The sequence below is a fragment of the Peromyscus maniculatus genome, chromosome 15, assembly GCF_049852395.1.
Source record: "Peromyscus maniculatus bairdii isolate BWxNUB_F1_BW_parent chromosome 15, HU_Pman_BW_mat_3.1, whole genome shotgun sequence".
NCBI classification, from domain to species: domain Eukaryota; kingdom Metazoa; phylum Chordata; class Mammalia; order Rodentia; family Cricetidae; genus Peromyscus; species Peromyscus maniculatus.
The window spans coordinates 38,315,592-38,343,378 of record NC_134866.1 but is presented as its reverse complement, the minus strand read 5'-3'; positions in this window follow the sequence as shown (position 1 = coordinate 38,343,378).

Below are 27,787 nucleotides of genomic sequence, written 5' to 3'. Positions count from 1 at the left end.
AAATAAATCTTTAAAAAAAAATGTGAACTTGTCCCTGTATACAATTTTGTTTTCAATGCAATTTCCAACGAAGTTTTCTTTTGAGATCTGGGGTATCTTTATTAGATGATTCATGAATTTATAGAAAATTACAAAGATAGTAGAGGAAGGTGAGAGGACATGCCTCCCCAAATTCAAAGCTTAATGTAAAGTTATAATATCTTTGGAGTTTGGGAAGGCCTGACTTACTATCATGTTCTTCAAAGAGTTTCCACAACTCTACATAGATGTCAGAATGGTCTAATAAACATTTTTATTTTTTTGCTACAGTTTAAATTTAATTTATATAAATGGACATAATTTTAAAACAAAATATTTAAAAATTATAACATAATTGACTGTCCTCTTTTTCAATTCTTTTTATATGATTAATATCTTGCAGAGACAAATGCTTAATATTTTACTACTTAATCTTAATTAATTACTACTTAATTTTAGATCAAAGACATTGTAGAAAGCAATGATTTAACCTTTTCAGTTTCCTCATTTTTATGGCCATATTGAAGACAATTATTCTTCAAGTGTAGCAAATTTCCTGAGACCATTTTAATTTAAAAACTTTCTTCAGTGTGGGTAAGCTCTTTCACAAATTTTCAATGAAATTGTTTAATTGATTGTTGATGTTGAAGTGTAATATAACTCCCATTTATTCTCTCCACATTTTTCTAGATCTTCCTATTTTTATTTCCCAAGAAGATTATCTATAATCCATTGTTTTCCAGGAGACTCCACGGAAAGCCCAGAAGACAGTGATTACAGAGAAAGTCCAAGAAGCATTGCACAGAATTGTTTCAAACAAAGTTGTATCATTTCTTCATGAATTACCTGCTTTTACCTAGGAATTTGATCATATTGATGAGTACACTAAAATCAGTGTTCACCCGCTTCATTTATAATCTAGATATTTGCTTATTAAAATGATTTTGGAAAAAAGAAAATCACTTTGTATTGGTGACTGCCTTATTTCAGACATACGTTCGGAAGTATTAACTTTTCTTTTGATAAAAATGGTACTAGAGCTGGAGAGCCGGCTCAGGGAGTGACAGGTGCCTGCCGTCAGACAATGTAAACTCAAAGACCAGTTTGATACTAGTGACCCACATGGTAGAAGGAGAGAACCGACTCTCAAAAAAGTTGTTTTCTGACCTCTGTACAAATACTAAACTATGGCCCTTCCCACCTCCAAATAAACGCATTTAGTGAATTTTTATATAAACCAGTACTGTGCCAAAAATGGTTCCACAGCTGCTTATTTTGTCAGGTTCGGTGGCCTTATTAATGCTTAGCTGGAACATGGGCTGAACTTCCGGCCCTGACTCGCCTGACTTGGGGTTTCTCTGTCTTTGCCAAAGATTCTTTTCATTCTGTCATTTCTGTGGTGAGAATGATCCCACGTGATGATTCCTTGGTGCTGGGCTGTGTCCCAGCGGATGGTCACTCCTGTGAGGCTGTCTTAGATCTTTTCCTTTCCCATCTCTTTTGGCAAAGGATCTTTTCTCTTTCTGTCTGCCGCTTCTCTGATCCTCTTTCTGAAAGCCTTTTCCCTTCCTTATTTCATTTTCCCCTTTGTGCTCCTCAAGGAGTTTCCCACTTGACCTATAGATCGAAAACGAGACAATTACTAGAGCAATTCCAGGCTGCTAAATGTGTCTTCTCTCCTTACTTTCTGACTTTGTCATATAGGAGAGACACGTCCCTTAGGCAAATTCAAACTTTATCAACATTCCAACCACAGATTTGTGTGACCTTTTGTTATTTTTGTTTCTGTAAAATTATTTCTATTTAAAGTTGCTTAAGAAGCCTGCTTTCTTGGTTTGTTTTATTCTCCCTATTTCTGCTCTCTCAAATTCTTTCCCAGAGTTAATTCTTACATTATGTACTTCTTAAGAAAAAGGACTTTAAAAAAAATCGTAACTTTAGTCAAAGCCAAAATGAAGTGTCTAGGTTATTGAAGTATTAAATACAAGCTAACTGACAAAGTAATTACAGTCTGTTCAAAACAGTTAGTTTCCATGAAAAACACTTACTTCAATAGAGAAGTGATATGTCCCAAATTATACAGAGTACATTTACATTTTTCTTTGTGTTCTTACACTGGGAATTCATGATTTACACAATGGTTCTAATAACAGTATGTATGGTTGCTGGGTTATTTAATTTTCTAGTTATTTAAATGTATTGCATTGTATTTTACATACAATAACATTATGAACAAAGACTCATTTCTTACAAAAGAGTATTGAAATGAAAGTCCAGGAGGCTGAGCCACAAGTGAAGGTGAGTCTTCAAATTGAATCAAGTGAACCCGATACAAAGCCTGATGTCATTTCTTTTTTTTTTAAGATTTATTTATTTATTTTATGTATATGAATGCAATATCTGCATGTACACCTTTATGGCAGAAGAGGGCATCAAATTCCATTATAGATGGGTGTGAGCTGCTGGGACTTGAACTGAGGTCCTCTGGAAGAGCAGCCTGTGCACTTAACCACAGAGCCACCTCTCCAGCCCCCTGATGTCATTTCTTAATAGAAACATTTGTAAAGATCTGCTCCAGCATAATTTGGGAATGCATTCCTTTTCTCTGCTTGATTTCTTTTGCAAAGGCTGGCAAGATGGTTCAGCAGGCAGAGGCAATTGTGTGCAGGCTGGATGATCTGAGATCCATCTTGGGTACCACTAGGTGGCAAGAAAGAACTGAATCCCAAGAGAGTTGTCCTCTGGCCTCCATATGGGCAGCCAAGTACTACATGCACAGATAAATAAATAACTAAACAAATAAACTTTTGCCGGGTTTCCTCAGCCCATATTTCATAGATCGATATTCCATGCTATTATTTTTTCAATACTAGCCCAAATCATTCTTTATAAATGTTTAAAGCTGTAAGTGTATTTATAGCAAATGCCTAATAAGTGATAGCTCTTATACATATTAATTCAAGTGAATTAGTAATTGTTCATTTTCATTGTTCCTAATTAGCATGTACACACTTGGACATAGTGGTCAAAATGGTAATTAACCCACATCACTAAAATAACCTTGTTAATTATAATAGAACTTTTATTTCCAACATGGTGCAAAAAAATCTTGCAGAGTTTGTTTTTTTTTTTTTTTTTTTTTTTTTTTTTTTTTTTGGTTTTTCGAGACAGGGTTTCTCTGTGTAGCTTTGCGCCTTTCCTGGAACTCACTTGGTAGCCCAGGCTGGCCTCGAACTCACAAAGATCCACCTGCCTCTGCCTCCCGAGTGCTGGGATTAAAGGCGTGCGCCACCACCGCCCGGCGCAGAGTTTGTTTTAAAATGGAGTTTAAAAAGCTTTAAATTGGAGGTGGGGCAAATTATACAAGCTTAAATTCCTTTATCAAATTTAGACTTTTCTCTTTTTTCTTATTTTTCCTAGAAACATTCTAATGTTTATTTATTTATTTATTTATTTATTTATTTATTTATTTATTTATTTATGAGAAAGGGTTTTCTGTGTAACAGCCTTGGCTGTCCTAGAACTCACTATGTAGATTATGGCAGGCCAGCCCCCACATTTATTTTCCCCAGGGACTCTTGAGAAATGAGGGATAAGACACTTAGTTAGAAACAGAGGGGAGAGAAACAGAGAGAAAACAGGATAGACTTGGGTGGGTCTGGATCCTTATCCACCAGCCCAGAACTTTATTCCAAAGGTCTCTTTGTAACAGTGCCATTGGGTGGAGCAAAAGACCTCCCCCTTGCTAGTTACAGTCAAATGCAGACCTTTAAAAACTCCTGGTACTCAGGCCCGTGGTTCAGTAAACCTCTTATGCAGTCCTGCTGAAAACCTAGAGGACTCCAACAGTAGATCAGGCTGGCCTCGAGCTCACAGAGATCCACCTGCCTCTGCCTCCCAAGTGCTGGGATCAAAGGCGTGCCCCACCATGCCCAGCTCTCTAACCTTTATTTTTCAAAGACTCTGTCAGTTCATATGTGGAAGGCCCTTCCATGTCTGGACTATTTCTCACTCTTACAATCTTTCCCTTTGCCTTCCTGCGATGAACCCTAAGTCACAGGGTGGGGGAAAGGCTATGCTATAGGTGTCCTCTTTAGGGGTGAGCACCCCACCATCTCTTATTCTCTGAGTACCAACCAGTTGTGGGGCTCTGTACTCATCACTTACTTCATCCCTTCAGTACACCCCGAGGATCTCGTGTGTGCCTTCTGTCTGCTGCTGAAAATGACAAAAATCTCAAAGTGAATCCACTTTGATTCCTAGTTGGAGTAACATTTTACATTGCTGTAGGCTTTATGCAGTAGATGTCTTTAACTGAATCTATTTTCTATTTATATAGAACTTTTTATCACTTTAATAGTCAGTAATTTACATTAATCAAGTCAATCAGTCCTCCTTTCCTAAGTTTGGTTTCAAACTTGGGAAACGATTGCATTGTGTTAAGGTATCAAGTTATCTGGCTCTTGAATGCATCAGCAATCAATGGTGTTCCATCAAGGAATATCCATCTCCATTGATTCTTCTCAGTAGTTCCTGCTTCAGTAGCATATGCAGGGTGATGGTGAGTGATCATTTTTCTGAACGATTCTCTCAGCCTCCCTATTGATAGTCTTGGCCACAGAGAACTGAGACTGTCTCAGTCCTGCCCATATCTATGCATCCCTCATTTCTTTCCTGGGAACTTGTAAAGCAAGCTCTTTTACTGCTGAGTCATTTCCACGGCCAGGAACTGCGATTCAACTCTGTCTGTTTCATTCCAAAGCCAAACAATTCCATGTGCTCATGTACATCTCCAGCCCATACAAATAACCAACTGTACATCAAATGCATGGCTTATAAATTTTTGAACTTTTTGCTGTGAACTGGAAGCATCTCTAGTAGAACACAAATTGAATTTACATGATTACTAAAAATGATTTGGCATTATTAATAATATTTTATTTTGGGAAAGCAGTGCATAACTCAAAATGAATTGTACACTTTCCTTAAAATAACACTCAGTGTAAAGCTGTATCAATAATATTTGTTTTTAGCTTAGACAAACATTATTCAACATCTATCTAAATCCTAAAAAACAGCTTATTCTAACAGTTTTAAAAAGGAATGCTTTACAAAGATCTATCAGAAACTTGGGCATGCATAGAATTTTCCCACTCTCCCAAAATAAATAAGTAAGTATACAGAACCCACAGGAGGAACCTAGGGTTTCAAAGACTACCTAATGTAGATGAGATCGAAGACATTGTATCATGTGTCATTAAATTGGAAGTGAGTGCTGTTTAAGATCTATGTCCTGTCTCAAGATTGTATTTGGTGTGTGTTTTAGGAAATAGAGATCAATTTCAAAAGCACACAGGAAAATCAATTTTTGTTCTCTTCCTTTTCTGAAGTAGCTACATTGTGCCTGGCAGTTGACAAGCATGTTGTAGTCCAAGGAAAAACTTTCTGTGAAATCTACGTTTCTCCTCATTTTTTTCCCCAAGCCTATTGATGAAACTAGCTAATATCTACCTTGTGTGATCTTATTTGTAAATAATCAGTGCAAAAAAAAAACCATATCATTTTACCTGTGCAGGGTCATAACGACAATGGAGTGCAATCAGGCGAATAATATCATTGTTAGGCAAAGAAATAGAGGCCATATCAGTTAACAAAGACACTGTGGTTTACATTCTGGTTGAACCTCTCTACACCTACATTTGAGCACATTTTAGCAATGAAGCATACAAGTTAGCAAGTGAGCAGATGATCACAAGTAGAAATCCAGAAATGAGCATGTTAAATTATACATGAATGTACATCTGCTCGGCCACTGGTGTGACATCAGTCCCAACACACTTCCTGGTTGACAATGTCACCTGTGTGTAAAGCCAAGGCAATTAAATAATTGATTCATCAGCTGGTATCAAAGATACTGTAGATCATTTTCCTTTACATTTACAAAGTAACATCTAACTCTCAGTAATTGGAAACTTGAGCCAAATTGGAATCTAACAGAGGATAAGCAAGGAGTTAAGCTTAGCTGACACTCACAGGAAGGTCCCTGTGATATCTTCTGGAACATACATATTCATAAGGAGAGAAGATTGAACAATAGATAATATATTAATAAAGACTAAATAGATAGTATGTGATATGCAGGAGCACTCAAGTACACTCCATTTCCTAGATATGACAGCCATGCCTTTCGGGCATTGTCTCCTAAAACACTTGTATGCCATGCCAAACACAGTCTGTAAGTCAAACAATGAACATCCCATTGTGGCGAAGAACTCAGTTCAAACAAATTTGTTTGGAGTGGGTAATGGGCCTGTATATCATTCACTGTGGAGGAGAAACTATCTAGACCCGGGGAGGAGGGGTAGAGACACACTGTGATTACCATTGTTATGATGTGTTCATGTGGCTTACACACATTTCCCCTTGCCCCCACCTTTAAATCTCTCTTAGATCATACATTTCTGAGACAGAAAAAAAAGCAACTATCCCAACTTCTTAGAAAATATTCCTGAAGGGAATGGTTTGCCAATTGTCTGTTTTTTTTTATAAGCACATTACTATAAACTATCATAGTAAGAAAATTACTTTCCTTTATATGTTCAGTCCTAGCTCAGTTATTAAATTAAAGTCCTATATTTTAGCTGATCTAGACTTCACTTTTGAAAGCTGACAATGATTACAGATAATGTAGAAGCAAAAATATTTTACCCCATCAGTATGACTTATATTTCATAGTTTTTAAAGAAAGTGCTGTTATCGTCAGCAATATTTCATATTTTTAAAAACTTTTCAGGGTGGGGAGAAGCCCTGGGAAATGCTGTTTTTTTGTTTTGTTTTGTTTTTTGTTTTTGTTTTTTTGGACATGGCATGCCTTATCAAACTCATGAACTCACAACAGCTGTAGTTACCTGCACAAGATCCACAGAAAATTAAGCTATCTAAAATTCCAACATAGATGGGGGGTGGAGCTCATGAGAACCCACCCCTGACTAGCAGTTGATGGCTGCCAGTGAAGGGAGAGTCACTTACCCTTGAGCATATGGCCACTGGTAGCTTGCCTAAGTTCTAGTTGATGGCTCTACATTCATGCACAAATTGGCAACACTGGCTGAACTTAATGGGTTATTAGAAATAGAATAAGAGGAAGAGAGGAACTTGGGAGGAGGATGTGTTAGGAGAATCAAGCAGGTGTTGGAGGGAGGAAAGGGGTGGTGGAGATGATCCATCATATTTCATTATATACACATACAAAAGTCTCAAAGAATACATTATTAAAAATAAGAGGAGGGGCTGAAAAGATGGCTCAGCTGTTAAGAGATCTTACTGCTCCTGTAGAGGACCTTAGTTTGGTTCTCATCAGCCATGTCTACTGGCTCACAACCACCTCTTAATCCAAATCAAGGGATCTGACGCCCTCTTCTGGCCACCATGAAAACCTGCTTGCATGTGGTACATGCAAACCCAGGCAGGAATAAGCACATACAAATGAAAAAAAAAAAATCAATAAATCTGAGAAAATAAAATGAGAGCAAAAGTAAGTGAGAGGATAAACTCTGTGCAGACTGAAGATTACAAACAAATATGAAATAATGCATAATAATCACACAGGTAATGGGGCGGCAGTGGTGCACGCCTTTAATCCCAGCTCTCAGGAGGCAGAGGCAGGCGGATCTTGAGTTTGAAGCCAGCCTGGTCTATAGAGGGAGTTCCAGGACAGCCAGGGCTACCCAAAGAAACTCTGTCTTGAAGAAAAACAAAACAAAACGTGGAGTCTGAAGAGTGACTCAGCTGTTACTGACTGCTCTTCCAGAGGACCCTGGTTCAATTCTCAGCATCCACACGGCAGCTCACAGTTGCCTGTAACTCCAGGATCCAACACCCTCACACAGACATACATAGAGGCAAAACACTAATAAATTATAAAATAAAAATAAATTAAAAAAACCATACGGGTGATTCTCTTAACAGAAATTAGAAAAAGAGTAACCTTCCATGTTTAACAGTAAATGTGTGTCTGGATTAACAACGCCTTTTGACCCAAGAATTTAAAAATTTTCTGTTTTAGTGTTTTTCAGGGGTGATTTTGTTCTTTTCTCTAGCAGACATTGGGCATCATCTGGATGAATTTGGACTGCTGCATTTGGAGGATGCTGCTTTAGTTGGAAAGAGAAGGCAGGACTGCTTCCACATCCTACGGTGCTCAGAACAGCCTACTCATCCTTCCTCCCAAAGAATGATGCAGATCAAACCCTGCTGGGGTTTAGAAACCTTGCCTGTATTGTTTGCTATGTGTGTTGCAATAAGGATATCAGGAAGCACCATCATACAGAGCCTTTACTTCGGAGGTTCTGATAGAGGTCAATATTCATATACCTGACTTTTAACTTACGAGAAATGAGTCACTAAATTTACTTTCGATGATAACTTTCTTGTACGTATTCAGTCAATCATTATAGAAAAGAAAGAATACAGAAACTTGTAGAGGCAGATTTAAACATAACAGAGAGTTGAAACAGTCCTATAAGATAATATAGACAACTGATTTATTTGTGGTGATAGTTTTAATGCTGGGGCTGAGTTGTCCTTCAGACTCAGCTGAAAAGATTTTGACACCTAAGTTGTAATACAAAATGATTTAGTGAAAAATCCCACCTTAGCAAGTATATACCAGTCAGTAAAAAAAAGGGGTGGGTGGGTGGGTGGGTAATAGACTGGTTTCAGAATGGCTATTTCTAAAACGTATAGATGGAGATCTACATAAAAAGATGCCCTTTAAATAAATCTGCACTTCAGAAATACCAGTAAATATTTGTTTCCCAAAAGGATCTGATCCTGAAATGTTAAATATCACGGGTTGAAATGCTGCTTCTATTTTAGAAAAAAGTAATTATGGAAAGCAGACCTCCTTCCTCTTATGATACCAACTTATAATTGTTTAGGATTTGATTATCTTCTGCATGAAATGCGAACGTCCTCACTCTCCTGATGCTGCCTTCTCATCTCGTTACTCATTAGCACCTGTCCCGGGGAGAGAAAGAGAGCCAGGAAAGGAAGATGGAGCGCCAGGCAATGTTTCTACTTGTTAGTAACGATCTGAGGGGGAGAAAAGGAGAGCAGAAACAAGACTTACCATTCTCCATCATCAGATGTGACTCACTGCTGAAGACAGCAGAGTGGTACCTCTCCAGTGCTTCATTAAGGGCAGCATGTAAGAGATTGCTGAAGGAAATCACTTGCTATCCCTTTAGCTTGTTAATTACAGAAACACAACACCCCGTGATTTACAGTGTGAGGTTCGCTTCCACTTCCGGTCATGGATGTTATTGCCATGATACCTTCAGGAGGTGAAGCTGACAGCTTTTCTAGTATAGGAGAGAGAGAGAGAAAGAGAGAGAGAGAGAGAGAGAGAGAGAGAGAGAGAGAGAGAGAGAGAGAGAGAGAGAGAGAGAATGAGTTCAGATAGAATTTGTTTTTATCATTGTCACATTTTCGAAAAATATCAGTCTGAGAATGAGATGAGTTTTATGATGTTGCTGTCATCACTGCATTTTTTTAAAATAGAGTTTTAAGTGGGAAATGAACAAACTGATTAGTTTCTAGAGAAAATTTTTATAATGAACGATTCAAATAACTGCAAAAACGTCTACTGTGTCCACCTTGGTGCATACTTAGAGGTCAAGTAATTTTGGAAAGTTTTGTTTTGGCTTACTAATTGAGCCCGTGTTTTAAAGCATGTGAGTTTTTTTATTTATAAATAATGCATTCTAGAACTTTCTATGGAAGATTCAAACTTCTTTCCATCCACCATCTTTCTCTAAGTTACAAGGTCTTGCAAAGTAAAGTACCTAATGCCATGTTGTACATCCCTGAGCATCTGGCATGCATGTCACAAGCAGGTTTGCAATGCATACAAACAGCAAATCAATTAAAGAACAAATTAATGATTTTGGTGTAGGAATAAGTGCCTTTAATAGTTTTAGGGGAACTGAAGTTTTGAATAAGGAACCATTGCTCCATCACTCCATCCTCTTCCCTGGGATATCTTTAGGAGTAAATTTATTACCTCCTTGTGAATGAAAATTAATGTAAAATATGTATTCTCTCTCTCTCTCTCTCTCTCTCTCTCTCTCTCTCTCTCTCTCTCTCTCTGTATTCTTGTAGATTCTTGTAGGACAAGCTCATGTGTTTTTTGCACCTCAAGTGTCATCTACTTTACTTTTTTGAGACAGGATCTTTCAGTGGGTACTAGGGGTCAATTTGGCCCTGGGGTTACAAGCATGCCCCACCATGTATGCTTTGGTTTGTTCTTGTTTATTTTGCTAAGAATTCTGGAGATGGAACTCAGGTCCTCATGCCTGTATAACAAGCATTTCACAAGCTCAAGCATCGGCCTAGCCCTAACCTGTGCCTTTTAAGCTGGGTCTAATAGTCCTCTTTAAGACAATATTGGAAGTAAAACTAAAATTGTGATTGCCACAAACAAGCCAAGCTTACAGCTATTAGCTACTAAATCATCATAATAAAAATGTCACTATCTTTTTTAGAGCCAATACTTTTCCCTTGGACATTTTCTCCCACAAAGATCTAGATAAATTCAGAGAAGCAGAGTGCATTTAGATGTTCACTTTTTGTGAAGAGTTGGACTTAGTTTGTTAAAGTACATTAATGAACTCTTGGCCTACTCATGAAAACTGACATTAGAACAGTCACCTTGAGGATAAGATGATCTTGAGGTGAGCAAGCACAGCTCTGGGGTTGAATAACCTCCAATAACAACCCTTCACTGAAACATTTTGATGTTGGTAATTGGGAACAGAGGTAGACAAAACAGTGAGACAGCCTCAGTCCAAAAAGAAAATCAGCCCTCACTAAAATAAAAGACATGATGCACAGACGATATATTTCTCCGTCAACAGAAGAAAATGATTTTTCCTTATAAAACCAAAGCTTCTAAATCTCAACAACTTTAATTTTAGAAATTAAAGTGGTTCTTAAAAACTAGCCTTTCTATTAACACAAATAATTCTACTTCACATAGCTACCAAGGGCACACAATGCAGTCAATAAACTGAAAGATTTGTCTGCTGCTACTATCTATCTCTGCTCTGATTTTCCAATAAAGAGAGGTAAGAATGGCTCTTACTTTCTCTTGCTTCTTGGAAAAAAGTGATTCTCTTTTGACTTGTGTCTCATAGGTTCGTGTGGTCTATCAGGTCAGGGGCTGGGTTGTAGTTGTCTTTGTGTTTCTTACTTCTTTTGACAGTATCGAAGCAGGTAATATCCAATGAACGTGTGTTGAATAAAGGAATGACCAAAAGTCAGCTTGAACAAGATAAGACTAGAGGAGTGGTTAAAGAATGTTAGTGTGGCCGGGTGTTGGTGTTGGTGGTGGTGGTGGCGGCGGCGGCGGCGGCGGCGGCGGCGGCGGCGGCGGCGGCGGCGGCACACGCCTTTAATCCCAGCACTCGGGAGGCAGAGGCAGGTGGATCTTTGTTGAGTTCGAGGCCAGCCTCGTCTACAGAGCGAGATCCAGGAAAGGCGCAAAGCTACACAGAGAAACCCTGTCTCGAAAAACCAAAAAAAAAAAAAAAAAAAAAGAAAAGAAAAGAAAAAGATAAAGATAAAGATTAAAAAAAAAAAAAAAAGAATGTTAGTGTGTTAATGCCCCGTTGTCATCCTGTCCTGGCTACTGAATCTGTACAGCTGGGCTTCAAAAAGGGCAGGCAAAGCATTATAGACATAAAGTAAAGATGAATAGTGGATTTATAAATTAAGAGATAAGATTGAACCAAATGATTTCATCTCTTCAAGCTCAAATTTTCAATGACTCAGAAAGCCCAAAATGCTTTATATCCATACACAGCTCTGTCTGTCTGTCTGTCTATCTCCTCTAACTCTATCACCTTTATCTCCCTTCCTCCTCCCCTGCCATCTTCCATCTCTTATTTATTTATTTATTTATTTATTTATTTATTTATTTATTTATTTATTTATTTATTTATTTATTTATTTATTTATATGCAGCAGTTTATTCCCCCACAGTTCTACAGGCTCCAAGTCTGAGATCAAAGCATTAGCAGTGTGGATCCATCTCTGAGCTGAGGAGATCTCTGTTCTCTTTTGGTTTGCAACTGGCATCCCCTTCCTTTCCTCTCAAATGATTTTCTTCTCTCTGTGTCTTGTTCATATTTCCCCTTTCTGTAAGGATATCTGCCAGTGATAATGGATTAGGTGCCACCTTAATGTCCTCACTTTAATTACCTTGTTACACTTTTTCCCTAATCTGTTCCTATTCAGGAGTACATGAGATTAAGATTTGAACACACAAATTTTGAGAGGATGTCTTTCAGTCTATCTCCTGCAACCCTTGTATCTTAAACACACACACACACACACACACACACACACACACACACACACACACACACACTTCTTTTTCTCTTTCCAAAGCAGTCTGTTGCCAAAGGGAAACAAGCCTGGCTAATACCACAAGTGTCCTGAACTCACATTTTGATTACAGTAGTAGCCATTGCAGTATCAATATCCATAGCTTATAGCATTGGCAGATCCTAGACTCTTGTGATTAGAATGCAAAGAACAAATCCTTAATCGGTTTTGACATGGACCAAAAAGTCATTTTGCACATGTCTCAATTCCAGGGGACTTATGGTCATGACATTCCTAAGGATTTTGCTTAAAATCTCCCTTTCTGTTTAAACTTATCAACACCTTTCTTAAAGATAAGAGCAGTTCCATTGTATATTCCCATGTGGCCTTCCCTCCAGTGATTGTGTTTGTCTCCTCCCTTCCTTAACCAAACTTTCTGAAGGTTGTATTGGCATTCCATCTACCACTCTTCTTTTTCCCCACACAATCCTTGAGTCTTGTAATAAATTCCATTCTACAACACTTTTTGTCTCTTAATTTATAAATCCACTATTCATCTTTACTTTATGTCTATAATGCTTTGCCTGCCCTTTTTGAAGCCCAGCTATATGGATTCAGTAGCCAGGACAGGATGACAACAGGGCATTAACACACTAACATTCTTTAATCATTCCTCTAGCCTTGTCTTGTTCATGCTGACCTTTTGGTCATTCCTTTATTCAACACACGTTCATTGGATAATACCTGGCTCAAGACTGTGGAAAGTCATGAAAATTAAATTTAACTCATTTAAGAGCACAAGTGGGAAAATATTTCACATGTGTCTTATTTTGCCTGTGAACGAACTACTCCTTTAATTTAGGGAGTTTTTTTTTTTTTTTTTTTAACCAAAGAATTTATATCCTCAGTATAACATGGAATCATAGGATGCTTTTGGTAAATTGTACATAGATTCTCTCATGCTTTTTTGTTGTTTATCTTTTAATTATTTTATTTTACTTTTGAGTTCTTACTTAAACCCTTACATTATTTTAGATCAAGCATCATATTTGTCACAGAGTTGAAAGATGAGAAAGTTAAAGCATTTGCACATAGAGCGATATAACAAAGGACAATGGCTATTTTCAAATTTAGGGCATATTAGTATTGAGAAGAGGATTTTTTAAACTCCAGATTACAGAGGCACAGTTCCAGAGAGCGTGATTTACAGGGTCTGGAAAAAACACATATTTGGACAAATCTTCAGATAGTTTGATGTACCCAGAATGACACTGGGAACCACAGACCTGGAGGCTGACTCTGTGCTGGTGATGAGGAGGGACCTGGAGGCTGACTGTGTCCGGTGATGAGGAGCGATCTGGAGGGAGGAGATCACTTACTGTTGGCATAAAAAGGAGGACCGAGTCTACGGCATTTCTTTTTCCCTGCTTGACTTCTTAATCCCCTCTGGAGGTGCGGAGCTATCTCAGGGGTTTAGTATGGGAAGGCTGGGTCTGTGTTTGTCCTCTTGGAATTCAGAAAAAGTGATGGTTCCTTTCCATTGTATGTATTTCTTTACAGTACGAAGGCTTCGATCTATTTTTCGCTGTTTTTAATTTAATAGTAGAATACAAACATAGGGAAGCTTCTTTACAATACCATGGTGATTTATACTGTAAAACATCCCAATGTTGTAATTTGAAAGGACAGTGAAAAGTAAAATACATGATAAGTATTACAATGATTTATTTTAGTGTTAAATACTCAGAAACTTGTAGCTGGAAGTTTTCCAGTATCTGGCCCAGCCCTGAACAGTCCAGACACATCTCTCTCACCTGTGGTCCTGCAGCTGCTTATAAAATAGTCGTTCAGAGGCTTAATATTATTTATAGCTGCTTGGCCATTAGCTCAGGCTTATTACTGACTAGCTCTTACACTTAATTTAACCAATAATTCTTACCTATGTTTAGCCACATGGCTTGGTACCTTTTTTCAGTTCTGCCTTGTCATCTTGCTTCCTCTGTGTCTGGCTGGTGACTCCTGACTCTGCTCTTCCTATTCCCAGAGTTCTCCATGTCTGCTTATCCCACCTATACTTCCTGTCAATGGTTCTGCTTGTCCTCATGTGGCTTATCCTTTATTGTTCTGATTTTACCTGTCCTGGACCTGAATAGCCTATGCCTTTCTTCCCTTGGCTTATTTTTTTTTTAAATGTGTGTAAATGTGACTGCAAACAACAATTTGGCTTTGACCTGTCATCTTTATTGATTACCTGGGAAGACTATTTTATAGTTGATGCAATATTTCATTTTATTCCCTTATTTTTCATTACTTCAGTACCTCATGTTTGGCTTGATGGTTTTGTTTAAGGCTTGTCACACCATGGCACATTTTCTGCTGAAGTTTTGGAAAACATGAATACTCCATCATTTTTTGATTTAAAGTAGGAGTTACAAGGCAGAGAAAATAGTCTCTTTTGTCTTTGGGAACATAGAACAAGAATGCACCAGATTTTTTTTTTTTAAATCATTGGTGAACAGCTCCCACATAAAGCAAACTTGGTCTCTTGTGAGTTCAGTGACAACAGTGTCCAGGAATACCCTGTAACTAGCCATGTCTAGTCACAGAGCAGCTATGGAAACAGCATAGGCTTATCAGTATGCATCTTATTTCTACATGATAAAATTGTCAAAAAATATTTTGTGTAACTAGGAAAAATAAAATGTTTAACAGGAACCAGCCCCGCCTCAACACAAAACTTTGCTGTCTTCCTTCTGTAAAGTGCAAAGCTGTGAATATTGTTTGCAAGATCTTAAAACATGCACTACTTAAATTACACTTGATGCATCCTTTGAAAAGAAATCACATCCTGAACCCATCTGTCAGAGAATACCACTACAATAGGGGAGCGAGAGTTGTTTGAGGCAAACTGAGAAAAAAAAAATGAAAACTTCCTGATCTTTGTTCTGTTCTCTATGTGAGTAGATTATACATCAGTTTAAGGATAGGGGGATGGACCTAATTCAGTCATGAGACACTATGATAGGTGCTACCAAAATAGTGAAGAAGCAGGAAAATGTGTCAAGGTTGCTAGAAGGCTTCTCACACAGATTAATGGAAAAGAGGAGAAAGTCTGAGGACTCAAATGCATTAAAGGGTGAAAAGGTTTGAGAGTGGATCATGGAAGAGGTGGACAGTCGATATGTGCAGAGAATCAGGAGTGAGACACAGAGGACATTCAAAGCAAGGTGAGAAGATCAAGGTCTCATAAACATGGAGCTGCATTTGGGCTGGAGGGCAGGCTTAAGCAGCAGAAGAGTCAGAGAGGGCAGAGAGAAGGCTTCGGGGACAGGAAATTCAATTTCAACGGTGAAATCGAAACCATGAAATTTGAGTATCATCAGGCAGTGCGAAGAAAGTTTGCCTTGTTTATTTGCTTGCTTTTCTGTTCACAGCTTCTTGTCCACACCCCAAAGTAAAAGCAAGAGGCTTCTGAGATGACTCAGAGACTAAAGTGCCTGGAACATAAGCTTGAGACCCTGATTTTAGATGCAAAAATCCACATAATAGTCCCGACTGTTAGGGCATCTGTAGCCCCTGCATGGTGCGTGTGTGTGTGTGTGTGTGTGTGTGTGTGTGTGTGTGTGTGTGTGTATGCATGTGTGTGTGTATGCCCACGTGCATATACACATACATGTATGATAGATCCCTGAAGCTCATTGGCCAACCAGTCCTGTTGAATAGTTGAGTTCTAGGTTTAATAGGAGATGTGAAAAAGAAAAGAAAAGAAAAGAAAAGAAAAGAAAAGAAAAGAAAAGAAGAAAAGAAAAGCAGTGGAGGAGGACAGCTGCTACCAATCTCTGGCTTCCACACCTACCAATATGGGGTAAGAACACCTGCGTGCACATGTGTGCATGCACACACACACACACACACACACACACACGCCCACACACATGCACATGCACACACCCCCACATGCACAAGTATATATCTTGCTACCAGCTATTTGATGATCTTTTCCAGAAAATTGACTCTCTGGAAAATTCCTCAGCTTGAGCAACTAAGCCTGGCTCATTATTTGCTTTTCAAAGTCTTCCTTTGAATGGCTAGATACAAAAACCGATCCATCTTGCAAAATTTCTAGCAAAGACATTTCCTCATTTCTAATTTTTTTTTGATTGGCAAACTCCACATTCTGCCACTGGAACCCATTGGTAAGCCTTTCTGTGAAAATTTGTTAAGAAAACTAAAGACAGAGGGTGTAGATCTATAGATTATGCAAGCACAAATATTTTCAAAAATATATTTTTGTTTATATTGGGAAAATTTCTTTCATGTACACAATGTGTACCTATTCCCTTTTCCCATTGCCATGACCTGACATGAAATCTCAGAAGTATTTCCTCACATCTGCATTTCCTTGGCAATTGTTTTTGCAAATTGAAGGTATTTGTAGCTTTGTAGCAGTTAATTGTTGGATCTTATCACACCATCAGATTCAGTTCCTTAAAAATGATCCTTATTTTTAGTTTTAGCTTGTTGTTACTTCTTGCAGATTTAAATTAATAGGATTCTGTGCAGATTCATTGAATTGCTAAATTTATCCATCATTGTCAGCTATGGCCTGTCCTACAGTATCCTTTTCTGGGGGGGGGCAGGGGTCAGATATGACAACGCCTAAATATAATAATAGTATCAAAGCAAGAGTGCTGTGGGATGTTTTTCTGTATGCTGTGAATATGTGTTGCTCTGACTGGTTGACAAATAAAGCTGTTTGGCCAATGGTGAGGCAGAATATGGTTAGGTTCTACATTCCAACTGGAGAGAGAGGAGATGAAGGATGGAATCAAGGGAGATGCCAGCCGTCAGCCCAAGTAGCTACAAGATGTCAGCAGACTGGTAACCCCACAGCAACATATAGATTTATAGAAATGGGTTGAGTTAAGGTATAAGAGTTAGATAACAAGAAAGCCTGACCCATAGGCCATACAGTTTGTAAATAATACAAGCCTCTGTGCGTTTACTTGGGACCAAGCAGCTGCAGGACACAGATGGGAAAGATTTGTCTTGACTGAAGGGCTGGGCAGGACCAGAGAAACTTCTGGCTACACAAAAGGCTTAGAAAGATTTAATTGAAAGTATCAATTTGGAGAAAAATTCTAAATTTTCAACAAAATTTATCGATACAAAAACACCAGTCATAAGTTTTTATTCACATAAATCAAGATGTGTACTCTAACATAAAAGGGACTTTCTGGCTCTCCTGAGTTATAGTAGAGTGAAAGTATTTTGGGAGATAAATGAGAGAAAGTAAGTGAGACAGAGAATGGCAAAGCATGAAGAATTAATAGACAGTTGACTTGAAAAAAGAACAGCAAAAAAAAAAAAAAACCACATTTAAGAACTGGAAGAGAGGCTAAGGGAATGGCTTAGTGGTTAGGTGTGGCAGGGTCCTGTGTTATTCCCTTTGGTGGGGGCAAGTAGGCGCAGAGTCAATGACACAGACTCTGGGAGGATGTCAAAACAAGCTCAGTTTATTCAGGAAGAGGCACACTTTATACACCCTCCACTCCTCCCCAGGGGAAGGTCTGATGAATATGCATCTGCTGGTGTGACATGGCTGCCTCTCAGATCATGTCTCAGCTGTTGTTGCTAAGGACCTTAGGCAGACCCAGCTTGGCTCTCAGAATGTATCTTATTACTGGTTTGGGCAGGATGGCCCTCAGGCCTGTTAGGGATGAGTCACCCCACAGTTAGGAACACTGACTGCTCTCCTAGAGGACCTGGATTCAATTCCCAGCACCCACATGGTGGCCACAATCTTATGTAACTTCAGTTTCTCTTCTGGCTTCCAGAGGCAGGCATTGCCTGCATGTGATGCACAGACATACAGTCAGACAAACAGTCATACACATATAAAAAATCTTTAAAAATTACAAGTAATTAGAAGAGACAAAGCTGAAGAGGAGTAAAGAAGGTGTGTGTGTATAGTGAAGCTGGTCACGTGGGACTAGACATGTGGAAATCCCATATTCTGAAATAATTCCTTTCTTTCTTTTTCCTTTTGAGACAGGATTTCACTAGGTAGCCTGGACTGGCCTGGAACTCACTGTGGAGGCCAAGCTGGCCTTGAACTCACAGAGATCAACCTATTTCTGCCTTGTGTGCACTGGGATTAAAGGCATGAGCTACCATGCCTGGACTAATAATAACTTCCTCATTGTCCTTTGCTCTATTTGACTGTTATACAAACAGATATTCTTGCTTTGCTTGGCCTCCTATATTTTTCTAAATTTTGTTGTCAGGAAGAACACATACCAATGCCATGAATGGTGATTTGTATTTTGCAGTTCTTAGCCTGTCTTAATGAAAACTCCTTAATGAATCACAATTTAAATGTAATGGCTAAGAGATCAGATTATGAGCCTGTGGCTTGGTTTTTATTTTGGCATAGCAGCATAAAGATATTCTAAACATAATTTGCAAGTCTTATTCATACTATTTTTTTCAATAAATTGATTGCGACTTCTATTTTTAACTCCTGAAATTTGTATGGATCATAAGAAATAGATAATTTTTAAAGTATATATTTTATTGTATTTTGTACTAAAAATAACTATATAATCATAAGCATTGGAGATAACTGATGAATTGAGTTCAGCTTCTGGGATCCACATTATAGAAGCAAAGAACTGATGTTGCTAGTTGTCTGTTGTCCCACATGCCTGCCTCTTCACACAGTTAGATAATTATTTTTTTTAAAGACCCAGGAAGACACATAGATTACAAATTAGAATAGAATCAAAGATGCTGAGTCACAGAACTTCTTTATAGGCAGCCAGTTTGATGGTTAAAGTCTCACATTTTATAACCAGATCACTGTTGTGTGAATCCTGGCTCATAATAAGTCCTAGGCATTAGACATTTATGAATAATTTAGCCTGTGCAATCACACTTGCCTTGTGTAAAAAGGAATGAACAGAGTTTTCACTTTAGAAATGTTGAGAGAACAAGTACGTAAGATTCAAAGTAAAACTACATTTGTTTTTTGAACGACATCTGTGAGCATGGTTTCTTCTATGTGGCTACAGTCTGCAAGCTTTGTCCCAGGCTCCTTGTTTTTTACAGCTCGGTTCTCATTGAACACTTAGTTTGCAAGAGAATCCTCATTCCTTATCCTAAAGGGCTTTTGGTCTTGCTTACTTTCTGTCAGCACATATTTGTTTATTCCTTCCCGGGAATATGCAGACTTCATCTGTCTCATTTAGCCCAGTATTTCTGTTATATAGATATTCCAACAAATATTTACTAAATGACTAAAAATTTAAATTACGCATCTAACACCCTCAGCATAGGAAATTACCACTAACTTGATGCATTAAAGCTCAGCCCTAACGTGACAAATGTACATTCTTTTATTAAATTTATGTTTAAAAATACATTAGATAAGAAGTGGAGAAATGACTCAGTGTTAAGAGTGCACTGTTCTGGTAGAGAATCCAAGTTCAGTTCCCAGTATCCACTTTGGGTGGCTCTCAACTGTCTACAGTTCCAGCTACAGGGGACCCGATGTTCTTTTCTGACCACTGTCATCATTTATTCACACGCACAAACTACTGTCTTGCACACATATACACACGACTTTTTAAAAAGAGATAAATTTTAGTACAATCTTGCATTAATAAAGTTATATAGTATTTTTATGAACAATTCTCAATATGATTCCTAAATTATACTTTGGTGCATGCTTAGCCTGCCAGCACTAGATGGCTTTAAGAAAAATGGATGTTTCTTGGTCTTTGAAATTCTATACTGTGTGGTTTTGCAAAAGCAATAAGTGGAATATAAAATTGAAAAACTTCTTAATATTTGAAGAGTATTAAAGAAGAATTGAAAAATATAGTATATATTGAAGAATATAGTATATAAAGGCATTGTGTAAAATGCTTTTCCAGTTTTTGAAAGTTGTGTTTTAAAATTACAAACCAGAGTAAATAGTTTTCCTTTCCCATAAGTTAAAATTCATTTTTTTCTAGGATTAAAATAAAGACTGCTAAAGATATTTCTTTCTATCACAAATTAAAACAAATTACAGTGAGGTTTTAAAAGCTAATAAAGTAATGTGTTGCTTGTTGAAGAGGTTGTTAATTCTAATTAAAATTTCCTAATGACTATAGCTTATGTTTATTTTGCTAAGCATCTTTACACACACACACACACACACACACACACACACACACACACACACACAGAAAGAGAGAGAGAGAGAGAGACAGACAGACAGAGACAGACAGAGAGACAGAGACAGATACAGAAACAGACAGAGACAGAGAGAGAAGAGAGAGACAGAGACAGCGAGGAGGGGAGACTTAACCCTCTCCCTTTTTAAAAGGAGAGTGGCTTTATCTAAGAGAACTGGGCTCAGCCCTGATCAAGGTTAAGCAAGGACAACAAACAAGGACTCTGCTTTAGTTGAGTGTTGAGAGGATGAGCAATCTCCGCAGTAAGCAGAGTAGAGTGCTAGAGGAGAGTGTTCACGGAATTCTTGGCAGATAGAATAGGTAGAAGTCATGACTATCAGCTGGGTGCACAATCAAGAGGCAGTGAAAGTCAGATAATCATCAGGTGGACAATTACAAAGCCTCTAACAGTAACGGACTCTCAGAACCTCCTCCAGAAACAGACACAGGCTAACACCAGTATGTAGGTAAACACAGGCTCCGATTCCAGATCTTCAGGAGATGGGCTGAGGCAGATCTGTAGTCAGGACACAGGAGTGAATAAACGACTCTTAAGGGCTTCATCACTCCGAGTACTGCTAAGTGAAGAATACTTTCCTATCTGCTTCATCAATGCTTCTCATTCCTTCCTCACCTCTCTACATGAAAGAGTTTTATTATTCTAAATCATTTGAAGATGGAGTAATTGGCACACAGAGGTCCTCTTTATTGCTTTAAGGCTACAAAAGATCAAGTAAAGAAAACAGGGTTTTAATTCAGGGAGCCAGTTTTTAAAATGCACAGTTTAAGGTCAGTAGCCTTTACAAATCGTTTTAACAGCAAAAACAAACACAAAGGCAAAAATTGTAGGGACTGTCTGTATAACAGATTCCATCTTAGATACTTCACACATAGAAACCTATTGACTCTCAATATAACTCAACCTTCAATTTGCAGAGGAAGGAGACTCAGAGAGTTTAAGTTTGTCTTTACAGGATGGAGCAGTGAGAAATCCACCCCTCTGGAGCTTAGTGACCATACTGCTTGGATACAGGGGCATGATTCAAGAAGCTTCCCAATGGGCAGAAAGGTCAGTCTCTTTGGCACTAGCACTATGGTAGAGTGGATATGACAAAAATTCACCTCCAAGTAGTCTTTAGCCTTCCTGGACTCAGAACTTTGATCTCTTCATCATTGATGAAGATTCCCAAACACTTTTGTTTATGTGGATTATATCAGTGAAGTTTTCATTAATGTGGGTTGTATCAATAGGAAAATTCCATGTTAAAAATGTTTGAGTATTTCTTTATTCATTTGAACATGAAATCATTGTATATTAGTATATATTTTTGTGAAACAAACTAATTTTACATGTAAAAATAAAAAGTAATTGTGATAACAAAGGCAATGCTTTTATCTTTATGCATTAAAGCTCCTTCTGTTTTAGGAAGAGAATAGCATACACATCTACACTTGTGTCTAACCTGTGTGTTATATTAGTTGATATGGGTAGTTAATAACCATACACCCCCAGAAGGGTTGTTGTGAAGCATTCGACAGCCTTTGTGGTCATTTTATATACTTATTGTATTCAATAATCAACTTAATAAGTGATAATTTTTGAAGGTTAGTTATAATGTAGAATATCAAACTTTATAAATAACCTTTTCTTACTGCATTGCATTGGAACCCACTGAATTATATAACATTTAGGATGTTTATCTTATGTAGATGTAACCAATCGTATTATTAAAATAAGAAACACAGAGCCAATGTAAAAAAGAAAGCTGAGAGGTCAGAGCTCAGAGATAAAATCTTACCTCCTGCAGTGCTCCTAGCTTCCCCGAGAGAGGGAGGTACTTCCTGTGTCTCTGTTTAAATAATCTTTCTGTTCTGCCTTCTCATTGGTTGTAAACCCAACCACATGACTGCCTCATCACTGCCTGTAAGTACCACCCTCCAGGTCTTAAAGGCGTATGTCTCCAATGCTGGCTGTATCCCTGAACACACAGAAATCTACCTAGCTCTTCTAACCACCATGCTCTTACTATGGCTCTAATAGCTCTGACCCCAGGGCAACTTTATTTATTAACATAAAATTAAAATAACATTTCAGTACAAATAAAATATCACCACATTTCCCCTTTTCTATTTTAATAAAAAGAAAAAAGGCAAAAAGTCATAACTAACAAAAGAAAAACTATATACAAAAGTACAATAACTATATACAATATATACAAGTAACAAATACCTAAACGATGTCTAGTCCATTTGTATTTGACAAATCAGAGAAAATAATTCCCTTATCTATCCTATTTTAGTAAGTCCAAAATGTATCTAATTCATTTTCTATCCTAATTAATCTTCAACTATAACTAACTAATCTTCAACTCCCTCAGAGACCCAAGAAGGAAATAATAGTAGCTAACAAAAATAAAAACAAGAAGTGCACAAAAGCAACTTCCAAAAATTTTGTGAGTTGACAGAAACAGCCAGCTGCCTGGACAGTCACCTGAGGTTTCTCCACAGTGGTGGGGCATCATCTTCAGCCTATAGGCTTATGGTATCTGACAGACTCATTTGTGAAGTAGGTTGTACACAAGGTCAACAGTTCAACCTCACACTTTTGCCACAATGAAAATTAACTCCATATGCAGTTTCTTCAATGCCCATATTTTCTCTGAAGTAGATTGGTACTGCCAGGAGCCGACATGTCTCAAAAAAGAAAAATTTCTAAGTTATTAAAACATTTTAAATGCCATATTCTGTAGATCTCTGAAGGGTTTGAAGATGACCTGTCTAAAACATCTCTGCTCAATTTTTAAAACATATCTAATATGACTACAATTTCTATTGTAATGTCTAACTACTAACTTTCATTTCTTTATATCCTAATAGTTGGTAATAATGTAAAGTATTTAAAACTAGTAATTGTCTTTTTCTTTTCTTTCTTTCCTTTTTTTTTTTTAAACAAAAACCTTAAATCTAATCTCCTTTGCTTAGCCTTTTTCCTAACCCTTGACAACTTGTAACCTACCCCCCTAAATAATGAAAATTATCCCAGACCCAAAACCCATTAAAAGAACCAAAAAACCACCCGCCCCACACCACTTCTTTGGCAATGTGGGTGTCATATTCTTAAAATTGCTTCCTGCTGGGTATGGGTGAAGTTATCTTTATCCTGAAAGAAAATTTTTTTAGGTTAATTGTCGAATTCTAGGAAATATAACTATATCCTTCCTTATTATCCAGTCTATGTATAAAGCCAAAGTTCAGGGTTTATCTCAAGTCCTTATACAAGTAGTCTTTGAGACTGGATCATCTCAGCTAGTCATCTCAAAATTGCTCTGAGCACCTTGTAGTTCAAAGCTGATCTATAGATGATGTTTGTCAGTTCAGTGATATTATTATTGTCCACATGGAATTGTTGTTGTTGTGTTTGTTGTTGTGGGGCCCCATCTTCTTCCTGGAGATTTCAGTTGATGTTAGGCCTGGCCGTGATTTCCTGCAGAAAACTGATAAGAGACTCGAACACAAAGACATATATATGCAGCTAATTGAAGCCTTTTTTCTAGAATTAGTTAGTACTCTATATGACCATTCATATCTTAACAAAGTTTAAAATGTATATATATATATTAATCTTGTAAATTTTGATATAAAATTTATACTTGAAGAAAAGTTTAAAGAATCAGAATAGAATCAAAGAGTTGAGATTAGTAATAGAATAGTCCCTTAATTAATTTGGCTTTTGTCCTGTCCCATAGCAGAAAATGGCTCTTTCTGGCATGATACAGGGAGTTTGCATTTTCCTTTTAACAACATGCTTGAGTTTGAAGAAGGAGAGAGCCATTCTCCAACTCCAAAGTCAGCTTTAAATTTTAATTGAACTGGGACTATTAGAAAACCAATAGTGTTAAATCTTTAGAGAAAAGCAGAAACAAACATTTAAGAAGACATAAAATTTTTTAGATAATATATACCCATATTCCATATACTCCCATATACTCTGTTTCCTGGGATAGATGATTTGTCCCTTTTCTTCAGTTGTCTCATTTGTCTTGTGTCCTTCAGATTCCTTAACCTTCATTCTCCTAAAAGACAAAAACAAAAACCTTCCCCCAAGACTAATTTTGGGGATGTTCCTTTTTGGCAAGTTATTATCTGATTAAATGAAAAGGTATGTGTTACTGGTACAAGTTAGTTTAAATTGGATGTTCATGCTGATTGATGAACTATCACCTCCTCTAATTAAGAGGTTTTTCTTGTTCAAATCGAACCTTTATCAATTTTGATGGTATCCACAGCTTATCTTCTCCTGTAGAAACAAAAGCAAAACCTCGTCCCCAACGTAATACATACCCTGGTTTCCATTCTGAGGTCAGCACATCCTTAAAGTATATAGGCTGATTTAATTATGTAGTTTTTTCTATTACCCAATGTCTCTCTGCAGCTGTTGTTCCTTTCTCATTGGCATTCAGAAAATTCAAAGTTAATAGAGCATTATGCAGTCTATTTCTGGGGGTTTTTGTTACTCCTTTCTGTTTATTTAGCATATCCTTTAGAGTTCTGTTTGACCTTTCTATAACTGCTTGACCTGTAGGATTATGTGGTATGCCTGTAATATGCTTTATATTGTAATAAGCAAAAAACTGTTTCATTTTAACAGAGACATATGATGGAGCATTGTCAGTTTTGATTTGTGCAGGTATACCCATGATGGCCATAACTTCTAGCAAATGAGTGATTACAGAATCAGCTTTTTCAGAACTCAAAGCAGTTGCCCATTGAAATCCTGAATAAGTATCAATGGTGTGGTGTACATATTTCAATTTTCCAAATTCTGCAAAGTGAAACACGTCCATCTGCCAGATTTCATTCCTCTGAGTACCCTTTGGGTTACATCCTGCTGGTAATGGTGTTTGATTATAGAAAGAACAAGTAGGACATTTCTTTACTATTTCTTTGGCTTGTTGCCAGGTTATGGAAAAATCCTTTTTTAAACCTTTACTATTGACGTGATGTTTTTTATGAAAGTCTGAGGCCTCCAGCACATTTCCTATCAATAATTTATCAATCTCATCATTGCCTCCTTGTGCTAAAGGGCCTGGCAGACCAGTATGAGATCGGATGTGAGTTATATATAAAGGATGACTCCTTTTCCTGATTGTATCTTGTAATTGAATAAATAGTGAAGTTAATTCTGAAGCATCAGGGATAAATTCTGCAGTCTCAATATGTAACACCACTCTTTCAGCATACTGAGAGTCAGTTACTATGTTGAGAGGTTCTGAAAAATCCATTAATACCAACAGAATAGCATACAATTCTGATTTTTGCACTGAATTATAAGGACTTTGTACCACTTTACTTAAATTTTCTGATTTGTAACCTGCCTTTCCTTGTTTGTTGGCATCTGTATAAAATGTACGAACTCCAGATATGGGTTTTTGCCGTACAATTCGAGGCAAGATCCAATCAGCTCTCTTTATAAAATCAATTCTGTTGCTTTTGGGATATTTGCTGTTAATTTCTCCCAAAAAATTACTGCAAGCTCTTTGCCAAGGTTCACTTTCTGTCCATAATTTTTCAATGTCCTCCTTAGTTAATGGTACGACAATTTCTGCTGGGTCTATTCCTGCTAATTGACGAAGTCTCAATTTTCCTTTCCAAATCAAGTCAGAGATTTTTTCCCCATAAGTTTTTAATTTTTTATTTGGTTTATTTGGTAAAAATATCCATTCCAATATAATATCTCCCCTCTGCATTAATATTCCAGTAGGGGAATGCCTAGAAGGTAAAATAACCAAAATGCAATCCAGCTTTGGATCAATACGATCCACGTGCCCTTCATGTACTTTCTTTTCTACCAAGGCTAATTCTTTCTCAGCTTCAGGTGATAATTCTCTTGGACTATTTAAGTCCTTGTCACCTTCTAAGGTTTTGAACAAATTAGTCAGTTCATCATTTTTTACCCCAACAATAGTTCGTAGATGAGAAATATCTCCAAATAATCTTTGAAAGTCATTAAGAGTCTGTAGTCTATCTCTCCTAATTTGCACCTTTTGGGGTCTAATTTTTTGTAGCTCTATTTTATATCCTAAATAATTAATAGAATCCCCTCTTTGTATTTTTTCAGGAGCAATTTGTAATCCCCAGCAAGGCAAAATTTTCTTTACTTCTTCAAACATTCTTTCTAAAGTTTCTGCATTTGAGTCAGCTAGTAAAATATCATCCATATAATGATAAATTATAGATTTAGGAAATTTTTTACGTATCACTTCCAATGGCTGTTGTACAAAATATTGACACAGAGTTGGGCTATTTAACATTCCCTGTGGGAGGACCCTCCATTGAAATCTTTTAACCGGTTGAGAATTATTATAAGTAGGCACTGTGAAAGCAAATCTTTCTCTGTCTTTTTCTTGTAAGGGTATTGAAAAGAAACAGTCTTTTAAATCAATAACTATGAGAGGCCATCCTTTTGGTAACAGAGTAGGCAAAGGAATTCCAGATTGTAGAGAGCCCATCGGCTGAATTATTTTGTTAATTGCTCTAAGGTCTGTTACCATTCTCCATTTACCAGATTTCTTTTTAATAACAAATACAGGAGAATTCCAAGGGCTGGTTGACTGTTCAATATGCTGAGCATTTAACTGTTCTTCTACCAGCTCTTCTAAAGCCTGGAGTTTCTCTGTTGTTAAAGGCCATTGCTGAACCCATACAGGCTTGTCTGTTAACCATTTTAAAGGTAGAGCTGTTGGTATTTTTGGAAGATTATCAGTTGCTGTGCCCTGTTCTTGTATAATATGGATGGCTGGTGACCACTCAAAATAATGCCTTCTAATATTTCTCTCAGAAACATGTGCTAGTTTATGATTTGTTTCTGAGATTGGAGGGATTTTAATCTGAGTATTCCATTGTTGCAACAAGTCTCGACCCCACAGGTTCATAGCTATGTTAGCGACATATGGTTTTAATTTTCCTCTCTGTCCTTCTGGACCTATACATTCCAGCCATCTTGCACTCTGTTTCACTTCAGATAATGTCCCAATTCCTAACAGTTGAACGTTTACCTCCTGAAGAGGCCAAGCTGGATGCCAAAATTCTGGTGCAATTATGGTAATGTCCGCACCTGTGTCTACCAGACCAGACAACAAAACACCATTTATTTTTATCGT